This window comes from Littorina saxatilis, linkage group LG4 (genome assembly GCF_037325665.1).
Source record: "Littorina saxatilis isolate snail1 linkage group LG4, US_GU_Lsax_2.0, whole genome shotgun sequence".
Lineage (NCBI taxonomy): Eukaryota > Metazoa > Mollusca > Gastropoda > Littorinimorpha > Littorinidae > Littorina > Littorina saxatilis.
Window position 1 is genome coordinate 67,615,592 of NC_090248.1, and position 20,063 is coordinate 67,635,654.

A 20,063-nucleotide genomic window follows, 5' to 3' on the forward strand; every position below is an offset into this window, starting at 1 on the left:
TATCGAATATGTCGGGTAGCGATTGTTCGTTTTGGATGTTGATTGCTGATGGGAACCAGACCTCGGCTCCATAAGAGGACACAGGGGCGACTAAGGTATAAAATAGTTGCATCATTGTAGTTACTTTCATCTCTCTTCCTCTAATTAGTCGTCTCAGGGCATGCGATGCCTTGTTTGCTTGCTTGGCTAAATGTTCCTGGGTTTGTAAGAATTTACCGCTTTTATGGAAGATGACCCCTAAATATTTATATTGGTCTACACTTTCAATCATATGTGTGCCACAGTTAAATAGTATTGGTACTTTTGGGTCTGTGCGGGTAAATATTATCACTTTCGTTTTTTCTTTGTTTATTTTAATGCCCCATTCACTGCTGTAGTCATTCAGTCGGTTCAACTTATTTTGTAGTCCTCTTTTGGATGTGGACAGAATTACCAAATCATCGGCGTAAAGTAGGCATGGGATTTCTGTATTTTGGGCACTGTTCAGACTTGGTGAGTCATTCCCACGCAGATAATCTGGGAGATCGTTGATGAATATGTTGAAGAGTGTGGGGCTTAGAGTATTGCCTTGATGTACACCTTTCCGGACGGGTATGTCATGTGAGTGTCCGAGTGCGGTCTTAGTGCAGATAGTAGATTTGCTGTACATATCTCTTATAACGTTGAAACAATTCCCCATAACTCCTATCCTGTTAAGTTTGAGGAGGAGAGCTTCGTGCCATACGTTGTCGAAGGCCTTTTGGAAGTCCACGAAGCATGCATACAACCTGTCTTTTCTGTTTGTAATTATTCCGTCGACGATCTTTTTTAGGATAAATATTTGGTCCGTCGTTCTCGACTTCTTTCTAAATCCGGCCTGTTCCCTCGCATATAGATGATTAGATTCCAGGAATCCATTTAGTCTATTGTTAATGATCTGCGAGAAAAATTTCCCTAGGTTATTATTTAGTGTTATCCCACGATAATTACCAGGATTCATAGGGTCACCACTCTTATAGATTGGAATGTTTATACCCGTCGCCCATGCTTTGGGGCACGAGCCTATGTGCAGAGCTGCCTGAAACAATTTTTTAATTGTTATTTGTGTAGCAGGCAGGCTTGCCTTGATTATTTCATTTGTAATTCCATCTACACCTGGTGCTTTTTTCGACTTCAAGTTGGAAGCTGCTTTCGCGATTTCTTCCATTGTGATAGGCAGATCGAGTTGTGCGGATTGTGCGTTGATATCAATGTTATTGAGCTCTGCCCGTACGTTATCTTTCGTAGTTTGCTCTACTTCGGCATCAGTGCCTATCAGGTTTTGTAAGTGGTTTATCCATTTGCATGAGCTGATGTTGCTTCTATTCCGGTCGTTTGGGTTCTCAGAGTCTTTTAGTAGTTTAAGTGTTTTCCATACGCTTGTCGGGTCATTTGTGTATGCATCGTTCAGAGTAGCGATGAGTTTGTTTTTATACAGTTGCTTTTTCCTTTTCAAAGCTTTATTGTACGTGCGTGACAGACTGAAGAGTTTATCTCGCAGAGAGCGGTTATAGGGGTGGCGATTAAATGCGTTTCTTAGTGACTTAAGTTCCCGTCTCTGTACGTAGCATTCCTGATCGAACCATTTCTTACTCCGCTTTTTGTTTCTTTTTTTTTCTAGATAGTCTGCATTTCAGGGAGAGTTTTGATGCTTTTGTCATTATGTCCGTAAATTCGTCTACTATTTCATCTAAGGTGTTTGTCATGGTATTGTCTTGTAGTCCGTCTATCTTATTGTCAATGTCTCTTAGCAGCATAGTAAACGCTTGTGTTTTGAGTGCGCATTGTAAGCTTTCGGCTGAGTGTTCGTCCCAGACGAAACTCGTTTTGTCTTGATTATTTGGCTCTGGGGCTGTAGCGTACTTATTAGACGAGCTCCTTTCCTGTTTTCTTTTCCATAGTGCTGGTATGTGTATCGTCAGACGTATAGGACAGTGATCTGAGTATTCATTTAGCGCTTCCACTGTCATGTTTACTACACCGCTATATAACACATGTGTACATATGAAATAATCAACCACACTGCTGCCGTTAGGTTGGTGGCTGGTAAAACGCCCATCTAGATCACCTAGTGTTCTTCCATTCAGAATAACAAGGTTGTTGTCGATACACAGGTCAATTAATCGACGGCCAATTTTGTGCGTGGTGTTGTCCATTGAGCACCTTTGGTGTATATCCATCGGCTCATTAAGTAGGTGTTCATTGAATTCGTCACCCGCGGCATTGTCGTATCGCACAGAGTCCACGGTTATGTAATCCACTGTACTGCCTGTCCTCGCGTTCATATCGCCACACACAATTACGTTGCCTTTGGTTGAAAATATTTCTACGTCACGCTCAAGACAGTCCCATATTTTGATTGAGTGGTCTTTCCCATATGATGAGTGTTCTGGTGGTATGTAACACCCACATATAAAAGTATCCTGACCGTGTTTGTCCATCGTTGGGATTCTAACCCATACAATATCACTATTACTCTGTGGTAAGAGTTTAACATGCTGTCTAAGATCCGCTTTTATAAAAACGGAAATACCGCCTGACGCTTTCTGTGCGTTTTTTCTTTTCTCTCTCATGTAATGGACAGGCGTTGAGAAGTTGGGTATGTTGATATCTTTTACATTGTCTTTATCGAGGTGGGTTTCTTCTAAGAAGACTATATCGTATGCTGAAAGTTTGTTCGTAAAATTATGCTCATTAAACTTGTTTACTCGTAATCCATCTATTGTTTCTATAAACCCTTTCATGTTCCATGACAGAACTTTTATAGTATCGCTATGCACGTTAATACTTGTCATACAGACGTCTTAGCACTCTCTTTGTATTACATCATCTCTTACACTGATTCAGCCTGATATTGTGGTTCCGCCGTGACATTTACCACTGCCGATACCCAGGTATGGGTTTGTGTGAACCCAGGAAGCACGGCAAAGGTTAAACTCCCCACAACGATGTGCTTGGCAACACAATTATAAACAAGTCGCGTAAGGCGAAAATACAACATTTAGTCAAGTAGCTGTCGAACTCACAGAATGAAACTGAACGCAATGCAACGCAGCAAGACCGTATACTCGTAGCATCGTCAGTCCACCGCTCATGGCAAAGGCAGTGAAATTGACAAGAAGAGCGGGGTAGTAGTTGCGCTGAGAAGGATAGCACGATTTTCTGTACCTCTCTTCGTTTTAACTTTCTGAGCGTGTTTTCAATCCAAACATATCATATCTATATGTTTTTGGAATCAGGAACCGACAAGGAATAAGATGAAAGTGTTTTTAAATTGATTTGGAAAATTTAATTTTGATCATAATTTTTATATTTTTAATTTTCAGAGCTTGTTTTTAATCCAAATATAACATATTTATATGTTTTTGGAATCAGAAAATGATGGAGAATAAGATGAACGTAAATTTGGATCGTTTTATAAAAAAAAATAGTTTTTTACAATTTTCAGATTTTTAATGACCAAAGTCATTAATTAATTTTTAAGTCACCAAGCTGAAATGCAATACCGAAGTCCGGGCTTCGTCGGAGATTACTTGACCAAAATTTCAACCAATTTGGTTGAAAAATGAGAGCGTGACAGTGCCGCCTCAACTTTCACGAAAAGCCGGATATAACGTCATCAAAGACATTTATCAAAAAAATGAAAAAAACGTCTGAGGATATCATACCCAGGAACTCTCATGTCAAATTTCATAAAGATCGGTCCAGTAGTTTAGTCTGAATCGCTCTACACACACACACACAGACAGAGAGACAGACACACACACATACACCACGACCCTCGTCTCGATTCCCCCCTCTATGTTAAAACATTTAGTCACAACTTCACTAAATGTAAACAAGAGGCGAAGCCTTCAAGGCTCACGTAAGAAATCGACAAACAGTAACACAAACTCAATCACTCCGTCACACACACACACACACACACACACACACACACACACACACACACACACACACACACACACACAGAAAGAGCATAGGTGAAACTGTGCAAGAAAGCGAGACACTAGATCTAGATCTGTCTGTCTGCATGTAGCCTACTTACAAGGACACGACTGCCAACTGGTCTCGGCGCGCTCAAAATAATAATGACCGAGACTGTCAGTACTTCCTTCGCGTGACGTCTAACCCTCTTACGTCATAATGTGACGTCAATGTAATGTGACGTCTTCAAATGTTAGAGTTTCTACCACAGACATACACACGCACAGACGCACGCACGCACGCACGCACGCACAGACAGACAAAGTTACGATCGCATAGGCTACACTTACGTGAGCCAAAAACGTATTTCATTATTCCGGTTTTCTTGTGCTCAGTCATAAATATGAACTAATGCACCTGTCTGTGACGGGGATCATCCAGGAAAAGGTAGACGTAAACAGGAGTACATACGTCGAAAGAAAGAAAAGTGTAACAATAACATATGACGATGGCAATTCAATTTCTATGCTTCAAAAGGAGATATGAAATGCGCATGAGACAAAGGCCATAACGTATAGAGAAAGAGAGAGAGAGAGAGAGAGAGAGAGAGAGAGAGAGAGAGAGAGAGAGAGAGAGAGAGAGATAGATAAAGAGAAAGACAGAGAGGGAGAGAGAGAGAGAAAAGAGAGAGAGAGAGAGAGAGAGAGAGAGGGAGAGAGAGAGAGAGAGACAGAGACAGAGACAGAGAGAGAGAGAGACAGAGAGAACTTGAACTTGAACTTGAACTTTATTACAGGAAAGATAGCATTAGGTCCGTAGAGAGAGAGAGAGAGAGAGAGAGAGAGAGAGAGAGAGAGAGAGAGAGAGAGAGAGAGCGCTTTGCTTTGACACTTTATTCAATCAATATCAATATGAGGCTTATATCGCGCGTATTCCGTGGGAACAGTTCCAAGCGCAGGGATTTTTTAATATTTTTTTTATGCAATTTATATCGCGCACATATTCAAGGCGCAGGGATTTATTTATGCCGTGTGAGATGGAATTTTTTTACACAATACATCACGCATTCACATCGGCCAGCAGATCGCAGCCATTTCGGCGCATATCCTACTTTTCACGGCCTATTATTCCAAGTCACACGGGTATTTTGGTGGACATTTTTATCTATGCCTATACAATTTTGCCAGGAAAGACCCTTTTGTCAATCGTGGGATCTTTAACGTGCACACCCCAATGTAGTGTACACGAAGGGACCTCGGTTTTTCGTCTCATCCGAAAGACTAGCACTTGAACCCACCACCTAGGTTAGGAAAGGGGGGAGAAAATTGCTAACGCCCTGACCCAGGGTCGAACTCGCAACCTCTCGCTTCCGAGCGCAAGTGCGTTACCACTCGGCCACCCAGTCCACAATAGACAGTATAGACAAGGTAAAACAACAATTTCTGCATCATTCATAAAAGGGGTAAAAGGACGAATGAACAAAACATTAACAACAACAAAAACATAGCAAACTAGTTTATGAGTACGAACAAACAAACACACCGACACGAAAGCCATAGGTAAACAAAAATATCTAAGACTAAGAGTAAAAAGCAAGGTATAGTATGTACACACAAAGGAAAATACTGATCCAACAGTTAACACACACTCATAAAACCAATCAATCTGCAGACCACAAATATTTAAAACCAATAAACCACTAGTCGGCGTGTGTGTGTGCTTGTGTGTGTGCGTGTGTGTGTGTGTGAGTGTGTGTGCGTGTGTGTGTGTGTGTGTGTGTGTGTGTGTGTGTGTTTTGGAGGTAGTCAGGTCGTCATTTCCCGATTTTGACCTTAACCCCTCAAAAAATACCTCGGAGAATGTTTTGACTGTTTTGAACTCTGTGATGTCTGTAGATTACAGATCCGACGGATGACACTCTGTCATCCTTGGGCATTTTGATGTATTCAAGATGGCGGACAAGATGGATTCCAGACTGCAAAATAGTCGAAACTGCATGCTATAAACTAGCAGAACTGTATTTATTTATGTTTTCCGGGAGATAAAACGGGAGTTAATATGCATAACAACAGTTACATGATTAGCAGACACTATAACCCGAATGGCTGGTCTGTTGAGGGACCGTTAAAACTGGTTAACGGAGCATGATATAGTTAGTTTTAGCAATATATTTTTTCAGTTACGGCTAATGGTTTAAGCTTATATGTGTTGTGGGCTTTGATTACTGTTGCACTTTGCTTGACCTTCATCGCATTTCAAGGTCATATGAATGTCAAATGTTCATTCAAATGATAAAGGATTATACTATTTTTGAAGATAAAATGACGAAATGTCTTTTTAAAACTTGCGATGAATAAAAACGTTCACCAACACTGAAGGTCACACGTTCTCAAGGTCAAACAATTTCAAGGTCATATATTTTAATGTCTGCAAAACCATCACTTAGCACGTGCATCACTTCAAAGATCACTGTCAAGAAGACGAAGCTGAGATTGTATGGCAATGTAACAAGAACAGGCGGGCTCTCCAAGACCATCTTACAGGGTGTGGTGCGCGGAAAGAGAAGATAGAGAAGACAAATGAACAGAGGGACAGATATCATTACAGAGTGGATTGGGAAATGTTTTGCAACTTCCCAAAAATTGCTCACAGCCGCCAGAGGTGGAGACAGCTTATGAAGCGCTCGTCGTTGAAGTGACCCTACCATCCTGGTGGGTTCCAGAATCAATGAGTGACTTGGTCGGTGAGCAAGCAGATAACAACTTAATCCTGGAAAAGTGGCTGTAATACCCAGAATAACTTAAAGTTATCTTGTGCTCTTTTAAAAAAAAAGATCTAGTCAGGTGAGGAATGTATACATCAGACGAAAGGCCTTGTAAGGTGTCACAGCGCCAAGCGATTGACACCATATACACAGTGTTGTGTCAGTTAGTGACGCCCCGAGGAGGTGTATTAGGCGTCATGTCAAGAGGCTAAACCTGATGTACCATGTCTCACATACAAAAGACCTCTATCTCATAACGTAAAGGTCATGGCGACGAACCAGGGATACTGATTAGTATGCACTTTACCTCGCCGATGACCACACAGGATGATGTGTAGTTTACCACTCCAGATGACCAGGCGGGATGACCACGCTGGTTAACCACACAAGATGACATGGTCATGCAGTGAGTTTCCAGTTTGAGGCCAGCCACCATCGATCCTTTTTTCAATTGCCGAAATGGTAGCGGATGACTATGGCTGATGACCAATAAATGACCACGCCCGATGATTACGCAGGATGTCATGTAGATTACCAGTACGGGTGACCGGTGAGAATTGCCAGTGCGGATGACCAGTGTGGATGACCTGTGCAGATGACCATGAAGGATGACCAGTGCAGATGACCAGTGCGGATTACCGGTGCGGATGTCCAGTGCAGATGATCATGAAACATGACCAGTGCGGATGACGAGTGCGGATGATTAGTGCGGATGACCAGTGCAGATTATCATGGACGATGACTAGTGCAGATGACCAGTACAGATGATCATGAAGGATGACCTGTGCGGATGACCAGTGCAGATGATCATGAAGGATGAATAGTGCGGATGACCGATGCGGATGATCACAAAAGGATGACCAGTGCGGATGACCGCAAATGATGACCAGTGTGGATGACCGATCCAGATGACCAGTGCTGGTGACCGGTGAAGGTGACTGTTGCACATACCCAGTGCGGATGACTACGATGGATGACCAGTGCGGATTTGTGCAATTTCCAAGGAGTAGACATCGACATAAGATGGCACACGCACATTGACCGACTGCGCAACCACAGCATGCTGTTGCACATGGTAAATTTCTCCACAGCCACACTTCAAAATTAGCATGACTTCAGTTGGTGTAGGTTCTACTCCAGGCGGTTTTCTGCCCATCCTACAACCACCCAGAGTCAACCGGATCAAGATTTGGAAGATCCCCGTAGAATTGCAATACAGCCCTTTTCAGATGGACGTTCAGCAATGGGCTGATGTGGGCGGTAGTTTTTGATTTATGTGGACTGGTGCTTGGAGGTTCTAGCTAGCCAGGTTTCATATCTCTCACGTGATATGTTGTTTGAGATTTTGCACCTGTAGCACTCGCTTACAAACTGCGACATTTGCTGAAAGACTTCACCGATTTTCACGCATGGATCTTCTGCAGAGAAATTAAGCACTCCTACGAACACACTGGTTAATGAACAGCTGTCACCAGATGGCATACGCTTCCATCTAAAATAGCTCTATCGTCTGGTAAACAATCAAATCGGAGAAAACTAGTCTCTCACGATGTTCTTTGATCATCGCCCGCCATTTTGTAATCAATTTACAAGTTTTATCTTCGACAGTGAAACCTGTGCTTTGGAACACCATACGCACTAATCACAAGTCCACGAATAACACAGGTTTCACATCTTCTCAGCCTGGATGTAATTCCATACACACTCATGTGCAAATTGTTTCCATTTAGCAGAATGAAACACGTCAAATGCCTTTGTTTTTTGTCTTGGAAGAGGAGCTCAAGAATTGTTTTTCTCGCAATGTCAAGATCAGCTCGCGATACATATTAAAAAAAAAAAAGCTGAGCTGAAAGAGAGCTATTAAAGATAAGCTTACAGGAAATCCAAGCAACCTTCGTCTGTTTCATGTTAATAATGATGGCTTTACGGTGACAATTTGGCTAATATTACAAAGCTGAACACTCGCCTCGTAACATGATTGGTGTATGATGTGAGTTAGTGACGTTTACACCCGCCTCGTAACATGATTGGTGTATGATGTGAGTTAGTGACGTTTACACTCGCCTCGTAACATGATTGGTGTATGATGTGAGTTAGTGACGTTTACACCCGCGCGTAGATTGTACAATGACGTGTTTGAGTCCCAGATGATCAGAGGATTACAACATTCAACGGTTAAACGTACGACTACGGATGTTATTTATTTTATTTATTTATTTATTTACGAGGATTTATATCGCGCACGTATCTCACCACACAAGGCGACTCAAGGCGCATGTTACCTATTATTGCCGTGTGAGATGGAATATTTTACACAATATATCACGCATTCACATCGGCCAGTAGATCGACTGCCTTTAGGCGCTGCATCCACCTTTCACATCATTGTGCTCTGTTTCTACCGTGAAATCCCACCATTAACGATAATTCGCATAGTTTGATTTATTTTGTTCTTCAGATTACAACTCTATCCGTCTGTACGTCTACCTGTTTGTCTGTCTGCCGCTCTGTATTGGATATATTTTTTTCTATTCGTCTGCATTTTTTGTGTTTTCATCGTACTCCCAACAAAAGTCAACATAGTCAGCATAAGCTGGTTCCACACACACACACACACACACTCACACATCGACTAACACACCCATCCGTCCATACACCAGTGCAGAAATAGTAATCTTCATGATACCTCTAACTTTACTTCCAATCATGTCCTCTTTTTCAAAGAGACCGTCACTGCCACTACACAGTCACTAATCCCTTCATCAGAAGCTTAATCCCAGCTGGAGGGAAAAGTCAGTACCGAGACAAACACACAAAAACCGAAGAGACACTAAGTCTGAACAAATTAACTTCAAACAAGGATAAGAGTACTTTCGCCCGAGGTTTCTATTGCACGGAAGAAAATGCACGAGAGAGACTGGGTAAAACAGAGAATGGCTGAGTAAAAACAAGGAATGGTCGAGTAAAAACAACGAATGGTCGAGTAGAACAAAGAATGGCAAAGCGTTTGGCTAACACAGACTCGATACCCATACAGAGATGTTAACATAAGCCTCAACTACGGACGAAAGTACTTCTGTCCGAGGTATCTATTGCACGAAAGAAAATGCACGACAGAGATTGGGTGTTACAAAGAATGGCTGAGTAAAATCAAAGAATGTCTGAGTAAAAACAAATAACGGCAAAGCGTTTGGCCTGCACAGACTCGATACCTTTCTAGGATTGTTGTTAACATAAGCCTTAAACACGTAAAAGAGTACGTCTGCTAACCCTAACCAAAACTGCCGAAAGTCGTAAGGCACGGCTATGGTTAATACCCCGTTCATTGGCTGAACTATTTGTCAGAAAACAACAACAACCAAAACAAACACGAAAATAAGATACAATAAAAAATAAAAATCGGACGTGCGTTTTTTTCCAGTCCTCCTAGCACCGTAACTAGCAACTAGCCTCTACGCCAAAGCACGACGGATACAAACGCTACTTTACAAGAACGTTGGTTTTTCTGCAGAAACACTGTCACAGATTATTCCGAAGAAAAAGTTTATCGCAATAATGCCGCAGAAAAACATGTAAACATTATGCTGCGGAAAAAAAAGATGCTTCGGCGGATGTTGACATTATTCAGAAATACTGCATAAAAAACGTTTTTTCTGCAGCATTTGTTTTTCTGCAGAATAACTGAATAAAGTCATAATCCGCTAAGGATACTGACCCGCCGACATTGACAGAGTTCTTCCAGTCGTAAAAGGCTACAGATGTAAATACTTTGATGTAAAGAATAATCCTACAAAGTTTCAATCACATCCGATGAACTTTGTCAAAGATATAAAATGTCTAATTTTTCCTTTGACGCTGACCTGTGACCTTGAAAAAGGTCAAAGGTCAACGAAACCATCGTTAAAGTGTAGAGGTCATTGGAGGTCACGACTAAACAAAATATGAGCCCGATCGCTTTGATAGTTTCCGAGAAAAGTCCAACGTTAAGGTGGTGTCTACGGCCGGCCGGCCGGACGGCCGGCCGGCCGGCCGGCCGGACAGACTAACACTGACCGATTACATAGAGTCACTTTTTCTCAAGTGACTCAAAAAGAAGAAGAGAAGGGAGTTGCAAGCAACAATCACAATCATGCACTCGGGATTCGCAAGATATGTTAAGAAGGGCCGAGTGATTTTTCCAGGGCATCTGCATAATTATACTGCCAGACGCAAGTTATCATTTTCCCCAACCACGTGCTAGAGTTATGAACTAAGCCTCACGCGAACCCCTCTTTTGTGTTTCTGTCAAAATCCAGGGCTATGACCCTGGTCGCTAATGGAGAAATGACATCAGTATGCATAGCAGGTCTCTGTCCATAGACTGACCTCCGCTTCATTCTACAAACGTTTCAAAAGCAGTATATTGAGCCCCTCAATATTTCCACGCTCGTCTAACTTGTTCTACATCCCTGTTGAATCTTACTCTAAGTCACAAGCAGGATAACAAACTTTATCCTGAACAAAGTAACAAAGGCAATTCCGTATGATCCCCAGTCCCGCTTATTGGCATTCTGGACTGGAATGAGCAATAATGAGCCATGCGAATCCACGTCTTAGATGTAACATTGAAGAATACATGGAATAACTTAGTTTTCTTTGATAGTTATTGAAGTGACTTGTGAAAAGAAATGAAACATATGTGAATACTACAAGACATAAACTGCCGTTGCTATGGAAACTGGCTTAAACAGCGCCATATTGGATTTCTAGGAAACGGTTTTACAGCAACATCATACATCAGAAATGCTTAATATTTGGCACAAAGATACACATGACTTTTATCTACAATCATATAAAATGATTGTTTGAGAAAATACTACAGTTGAATTTATATTAATTTTTGAAATAAGGATTAATAAATATGCGGTTAGAAATTCATTAATCCTTATTACAAAAATTAATATAAATTCAACTGTAGTCTTTAGTAAAAATATCGTTCTATATGATTGTAGATAAAAGTCATGTGTATCTTTGTGCCAGATATCATGCATTTCTGATGTATGATGTCGCTGTAAAACCGTTTCCTAGAAATCCAATATGGCGCCTGTTTCCATAGCAACGGCGATCTGTGTCTATTAGTATTTACAAATGTTTCATTCATTGTTATAAGTCACTTCAATAACTACCAAGAAAACTAGCTTATTCCATGTATTCTCCAAGTTTCATTTTTGTGCCAAACAAAAGCTTGATTTTTTGGGGTGTTTTTCCCCCAACAGACTTGCTAATCAATCCTGCCACAAAAAAGGCAAAAGGAAGTTTTGAGAAGAAAAATCCGCACTACACAGACATCGTCCTTCAGCACCCCCCCCCCCCCCCCATCTACCTCTCAATTCTACATCCAGCAGCCCCCTTCCCAAGGGAAAAAGAAGTAGTTTTAAAGGGCCTCACTTAAAGATTGCAGCAGAGCGACCTTCAGTCCTTGTCCTTGCAGACTCTAGTGGAACCCGCTTCCTGATCCAGCGTCCACTGAGGCCTTCGTCAGTGTCCAGAGAAACTAGATTAGAATCCTCGAGCCAGCAAATCGATTGACAATACGCTGCCACTCAAGAGGAAGTTAATTTTAGACGTCGAGGTGTCCGAATGGTCCTTAAAACCCGGCACAGGTTGCACAATCTGAATAAAAGTAAGTGAATTGTGGAACGGACAGATTCACTTAGCCTGTATTATGACAGCAATCAACTAGGTGGAACTTAAACACAGCGGGGTAGAATCTGAACAAAACGCAACTTGGCAATAACAAAAATATGTCGAAACTTTTTGTAATTCGGCTAACAAATATATATTCCGAGGTCATTTTATTCAAATTTGCTGTGTCGTAAAAGGCCATGTTTTGGCTGTCGGACACATATTTTGGATTCAGAGTATCCTTACCAGGAGTCACGCAACTGCCAATTGAATGAGGGTGATTCAAAGTCGACCCGGCAACAAATCCATTAGCCTTGTATTTTCTGTATTCGTTCGCATGTTATGTGACTTGCCAGCCAGATGTGTAAAATGTTAAATACATTTGTGATAATCATTACATCCAAAAAACGGCTTCGCAAGCAGACAGAAAAAAATATTTACTACTAATAACTGAACTAGACTGGTAAATCATATGTACCACATTGATTTGTTAATGTCAACACATAAACAAATCAAAATCGTAAACACATTTTAGACTTAAAGATTGTATTGAACAGACCTGTTTACCCCCATAAGTGTTTTGGAGTAATGCTCAGCCCCAAAAATAGTAATCCTGGCACAAAAATAGTAATCATCCAGCATTCGTCGCCAATTACAACGCACATGACAACTGTGTCTGAGAAATGCAATCATGCACATATATCCATCATTCACAAACAAAACACATCAGTCAGTTTTTGTAGTCATCATAATTTCAAAGAAGATCACATCAAAAGCACATGCATCACTGATTCTTTTTCTTTTGCTCGTAGTAGGCCTTTTTCAGTGTGTCAAGCGCTTCTCTACTGTACTTGCGCTTGCCGAATGAGTGAGGGCGAGACTTCACCACTAGAATAAGGCTCTCCAGCGTCTCATCAGACAGATATGATCTCTGGTCAGTCCTGTGCTTTTTCACCCCATTTTGCCATTGAAAAAAACAATGCCAAACATGTGAATTGATGAAAAAAAAAAAAAAAATTTAATTTTTTTTTAATTTATGAAAATCGTAGTCTTGACACGGATAGCGGAATGGCGTATTTTTTGCAGAAAATCGTAATAAATTACGCCAAAATCGTAAGGGTAAACAGGTCTGATTGAACCACAAATATGTTGATACAAACAACAACAAACATGTTGATACAAACAACAACAAACATGATGAAAACTATCAGGAGAGGGACCCAGGAGAACACGGGGAAGGAGGAGAGAGTTTACCCCTCCAAAATGTCAACGATTATTAATGGCCGGAGGAGAAATGCGCACACATTTTGTGTGAAATCATTACAAGTTTTAAACATCTAGTTTCAGGATCCGAGCAAAGAGGAAACTTAATAAAAGCAAAAGCCCCAAGGGTACACGGAAATACTTAAGAACTTTCCCGCTAAACAAGCAATTTCAAGAATACTGAAGTTATTATCTCCTGTTATGTGCGTGAAGCGGCAACAGAAAATGTGGTCCATATGCAATCATGTTAAAACTTAAACACAGTTGGGAGCGTAGGGGCCTCTATTTTCTTCTCGACTGTAGAGTTTAGTCTTCGCCTCGAGGCAGTCTGCTCGCCTCACCATCCATCAAGAGTTGCACTAAAGAGACACACTAAACTTGTTGGAAGTTTTTTAATCTTAAAACTCCGTGATACAGCGGGTGAACCAGCGATCGCAGTTTCTAAATGAATCATGCTCAAGAAACTGCTTAAAAAACAAACAAAAAACTTTTTGAAAAAATACCACCTGTTCCAGGACACAAGTAGTTAGTCTCAGGACATGTTAAACATGTTGAGAGGTTGTAGTGCCTCATATATATACAACAATCCTTGAAGTCACCTTTCTCTAAGCCTCCCGTAAACCATCACAGATACGGTCAGGCTTTTACACACAGTACAACAAGAAGAGCAAACGCTCGATCGAGTCACTTTCGCAGTTCTGAATATTATATGAGGCATCAGATGGACAGGAAGAAATTGCTATTCACAACACAATACAGATGTAAATAATTTGATGTAAAGAATAATCCTATAAAGTTTGAATCAAATCCGATGAATAGTTTCAGAGATATGATATTTCAATTTGTTTCCTTCAAGACATACCTGTGACCTTGAAAAAGGTCAAAGGTCACCAAAGCAGACGTCAAAGTGTAGAGGTCACTGGGAGTCACGTTCACATAAAATTTGAGCCCGGTCACTTTTATAGTTTCCGAGAAAAGCCCAACGTTAAGTTGTGTGTTGCCGAACAGAAAAGGCTAGTTATCTCCCTTGTTTTTCTGATAACGTTCGTAAAAGGCTACAGATGTAAATACTTTGATGTAAAGAATAATCCTACAAAGTTTCAATCACATCCGATGAACTTTGTCAAAGATATAAAATGTCTAATTTTTCCTTTGACGCTGACCTGTGACCTTGAAAAAGGTCAAAGGTCAACGAAACCATCGTTAAAGTGTAGAGATCATTGGAGGTCACGACTAAACAAAATATGAGCCGGATCGCTTTGATAGTTTCCGAGAAAAGTCCAACGTTAAGGTGGTGTCTACGGCCGGCCGGCCGGCCGGACAGACTAACACTGACCGATTACATAGAGTCACTTTTTCTCAAGTGACTCAAAAACCCTTTCATTTAAACACTCACCGATTGAGAACATCCTAGGTGCCCTCCGTAAAGAGCGAACAATTTTCAAAGAATTTATTTTTGCGTGGTTTATCTTACCCCTGAGCCATCGTGAACCCGTGTGATCCAGTTTCCCTTTTTCACAATGTAGTCGTCAGTTAGTTATTTGAATGCGACTATTTACAATAGCACGTTTTTATGCACGAAACAAACGGCTGTGGTTCACAACTCTAGCGATGGCTTTTGACTGTTGAGAGGAACGGCGATATGCACTGATAAACCGTCGTCTGCTACGACCCTTGGGTGACCCTGCTTCCGGGCTTTTCTTTTTTCAAACTTTCACAACTTCGAATTGTACTGATCTTGTCTTGATGAAAAAAGAATTCTTTTATGATTAAAGAATGTTTGTGTAACAAGCTGTCAATTTATTATTTAGATTTTAAAAGTTAGGTCTAGCGCAAAAACGCACCACGGGCCAAAAACATTTTGATAATCATCGATTCACGGCTATCGCCAGTTTACATCGATAGAATGAGACCCGAAGGGAAGTAACTCATGTTTGACCTGAGTTCAGGATGGGTCCAAAAAGTGTTCGAGACAATCTGCAAAATTAATTCTTTAAAAATTGCTCGCTCTTTACGTAGGGCACCTAGGATGTTCCCGTTTGGTGAGCGTTCAAATGGAAGGGTGTTTGTACTGTGTGTAAAAGCCTGACAGTATCTGTGATGGTTTACGGGAGGCTTACTGTCCGGGCGTGAATTCCGGTATTCATAACAGCCGTCCAGCACCAAAACGAGGCGCCATTGCTGTTGAGACCAAGTACACGAAAATACAATCTTTGAAAATTTCTCACGCTCGACAGAAAGCAGCCAGGATGTTCCCGTTCGGTGAGCGTTTAAATGGAAGTATGCTTGTACTATATGTAGACGCTCGGGGAGCTCTGTGATGGTTTACGGGAGGCTTACTGTGCCTTTAACAGCAATTTGAACAAGTTTCATTGACCTAAAGTGAGGTAACTAAAGTAGGAAATGGTACACCCATCGTGTGGCAGCAGACTCACAAGATTGGTCATCAAACTGAAAACTAGCTAATAAACCAACAATATCGTAGAGCCACATCTAAAGGTAAGTTGTACCAATACATAGGTCATCGCGTTATGAAAAATCTCATGGGTGTCAATTGACCGTAAGAACAAAAATGGTATGCCAAATGCTTGGATATTTTTCGTATTAAAGTTTAGTTATTGTTTTAGAAAGCCATTTGATAAACAATGTTGTGTCATATTTTCCATTTATTTTTCGGCATCATGATATTTTTTAAACATAAAACCAACTAAAACAACATTTGCTCGATGCGTCTTTTGACGTAGACGCCGCCGGACGAACATTTCGTGCGAAGCGTGCACAGCTTAACAATGATTGTTGACACAGATTCCAACATTAATACGGCAAAAACATTGCCACGTAGCACAGGAGGGAGTCGGAATGTTTCTCTATGGGACATGCCTAAAGTCGGAATGTTTTTCTATGGGACATGCCTAAAGTCGGAATGTTTTTGGGTCACTCTCCTGGAAACTGGTCAGTCGGGACAGCGTACAAAAACATTTAAATAAACAACAACATAATTACTTTCCTTTATTTTTATGTGTTTTGTTGTCTTCAGTGTTATTTGGAGCAACAGTGTGAACAAGAACTAAAGCGTTTGTAAATTCTGTGATTTGCTTTGCACTGCAGAAGCTCTGAAATCGCCACTTTTTTCCATTCGAAAGTGTGACATGCTATCTCTGCACATACACATGCCTCAAATTTACCCATTTGATAACACATTTTTCTACAATTGTTGCAAATTCCTGTGTATGAATTTGATTTCACCCGCCCGATGCGCCCAAACGATCTTTTGATAATAACTTGGTTGCATTTGACCATGTAGAAACAATCGTCTCGCACGTCACGCCTGGTGTCCTATTTTTAGCTTCAACGCCATGCCCAAACATAACTTGTGCATACTGTTTCAGGGGATGGATAATTCTACTCTGACATAGTAAAATATTCGATGTCGTTAATCGCGATTGAATGAGATTCAAGTTGAGTCTGTAAAGCAAGTTTAATGAGATGTTCTGATAGATCTGCAAGTGGTGTCCGAAAATTTGCGATACGTGTGAGCACATTGCAGAACTATTTTCTGGCAAACTTGCGATCTTTCAACCCATTTGCGCATGAATATAAGGGAGTCCCTGTGGGGGTTACACGGTGCAAACGTGTTTTCGTACAATCGAGCACGCGGTTAGACGCAGGAAAACTTTGTTGTTGCGGTGTCCGCGCCAAAGTTGACGACAGACGTGCGAGACGGTACATGTGATCACAACCTTTGAGGTAAGTTTGAGCTTTACGACGGCTCTATTTTTACTATTTTGCGTGTAGAACTTAAACCACTAATATGATTTTGTCATGTTTACAAACTGAATTCGAAAAAAAATGCCTTTCTGTCAGAGAAACGCAACCAAGTGGCAAATTCATGGGTAGAGTAGATCTAGGTACAGTCCAACGTGAAAAGAAGTTTTCGTTTTTTTGTGATTGTTTTGCGCCTCTTGTTAGTTTATTTTCTATTTTTTTAAATGAAGATTAGATCATGTGGTTCAGGTTCATTTGTTTTGTTGAGAATCTCAAGAAATAACGTTTGAATCTCTCATCATAGCCAGAGCTGTCTCGTTCGTATAGCAGACGCCATTGCTGCTTTCCGCATGCGGTGTCAGCGATGCGTGCGGGGCAGAAATTATGACAGATACTGGCATTTTCATTTGCACTGGAGCAGATTTTACACAGCGTGTAGTCATTTTTACATTTAGTCAAGTTTTGACTAAATTTTTTAACATAGAGGGGGAATCGAGACGAGGGTTGTGGTGTATAGGTGTGTGTGTGTCTGTGCGTGTGTGTGTGTAGAGCGATTCAGAGTAAACCACTGGACCGATCTTTATGAAATTTTACATGAGAGTTCCTGGGCATGATATCCCCAGATATTTTTTTTCTTTTTTTGGATAAATGTCTTTGATGATGTCATATCCGGCTTTTTGTAAAAGTTGAAGCGGCACTGTCACACCCTCATTTTTCAATCAAATTGATTGAAATTTTGGCAAAGCAATCTTTGACGAAGGCCGGACTTTGTGTTGCATTTCAGCTTGGAGGCTTAAAAATTGATTAATGACTTTGGTCATTAAAAATCTGAATTGTAATTAAAATTTTATTTTTTATAAAACAATCCAAAACTACGTTCATTTTAATTTATTCTTCATCATTTTCTGATCCAAAAACATATAAATATGTTATATTCGGATTAAAAACAAGCTCTGAAAATTAAAAATATAAACATTATGATTAAAATTAAATTTCGGAAATCGATTTAAAAACAATTCCATCTTATTCCTTGTCGGTTCCTGATTCCAAAAACATATAGATATGATATGTTTGGATTAAAAACACGCTCAGAAAGTTCAAACGAAGAGAGGCACAGAAAAGTGTGCTATGCAGCACAGCGAAACCACTACCGCCCTAAACAGGCTCGTCAGTTTCACTGCGGTCATTGTTAAAAAATGCAGTGCGTTCAGTTTCATTCTGTGAGTTCCACAGCTTGACTAAATGTAGTAATTTCGCCTTACGCGACTTGTTGTTTCTTTGTGTTACGAGGATGTGTTCAGGACAGAACCACTCTGATTTCCAATGTGTGTATCTTGGGATCTTGACGGTTGTAACATGCACTGTTATGACCTCAATGTGCGATGTAAAGCTGTGGTAGCAATTGAAATATCTGACTCCAACTGTTGCATACTTTTTTTTCAGATGCCAGGATGCTGCTAATGCTCCTATCCTTTCTGCCAGTCCAGTCAATGCTGATCCAGGAGCAGATCAGAGAGACCGGTACGTTTCTACTGTAAATAATTGTTTTAACATGTTTTTCATTAATCTTAATCTTATTATACTGGAATGACTTTGCTTGCATGCAGTCATTTTTTTTAATTTTCTGTATCCATACTGATTTGTGCAGACATTCCTCGCAAAGTCTTTCCATGTCATGGTAAGTGCAGGTTACATATGGAATCAATTACATTTATACATGTATTTCAAGTACCAAATTACCCCTAGTTGGTATGAATGGAGAGCTTCAGTTGTCTGCTTTTCTGAGGTAGACATTTCCAAGTTTATTGGTGTCACTTGCTCCTTGTATTTTTAATTCATGATGTAAACCTTTTCAGTTACTATTTTTAATTTTTCTATTTTAAGAAAGGTTCGTTTGTCTGTCCACAGATTGACACACTGGATGGGAATGGGGTGGTTGTCCGTTTACTTAGGAAACAAGGATCATCGTTTGTGTGGCCTGCTGTGGAGGAGATATTTTTTGTGAAGTTTGAGGAAGTAGTTGAGGTGCTGCCTGTCCCAACTCTTGACAGACGTGGCAGACACACATTTCAATAAAAAGTTGTTTCGTTTTGACTGAAATAAACCCATGGTTAACTGATATTGGTGTCTGTGTTTGTTTGCGGTGTCCATGGTTACACGCGAGACGTTCTGTGTCATTTGATGAATATCTGCATGTATTACCAAGATTTTTCAAAGTATGTCCATAGTCCTGTTTAAGTATTCATGGAGATTCTTTAAATCATACAATTTTGCAGATAGCAATTTCTGATCACTTGCTGGAAAGGTTTTCTGTGAATGAGGAAATTGTTGATCTGGCGTCCTCATAGTAATCCCCCCATTATGTAAGTGTATGGTATATTTTGAAACTTCTGGTACTTCTATGAAGCAATTTCTATTGTATCTCATTGGAAATTGCATGATAATCACTTGTATTTTTTATGATAAGAGTAAAAATGTGCCTCTAATGGTGTCCTGTGTTTCACGCGAGACGAGGCAACCTTCAACACATTATCTTAAATTACAACATTTCCAAAAGTTTATCTTGCTTTTCAAAACCTTGTGTTGGAAAGTTGAGATGTTAAACAAACCAAACACACCAAAATATTTCAATTTTGACTAACTTTATTTTTGGGCACTCAAG

The 20,063-nt window shown here is 40.5% G+C and overlaps 1 protein-coding gene and 1 long non-coding RNA gene across 2 annotated transcripts in view; one reads left to right on the forward strand and one right to left on the reverse strand.

Annotated features, from left to right (window-relative positions):
* The window catches only part of LOC138965455 (general transcription factor 3C polypeptide 1-like), a 309,846-nt gene that overhangs the window by 77,475 nt on the left and 212,308 nt on the right, over positions 1-20,063 (reverse strand). The gene's annotated exons all lie outside the window — the stretch shown is intronic.
* LOC138965453 (uncharacterized) lies at positions 16,566-19,520 on the forward strand. Its single transcript, XR_011455465.1, has 3 exons — positions 16,566-17,383; positions 18,845-18,922; positions 19,310-19,520. It is a non-coding gene; the product is annotated as an uncharacterized lncRNA (long non-coding RNA).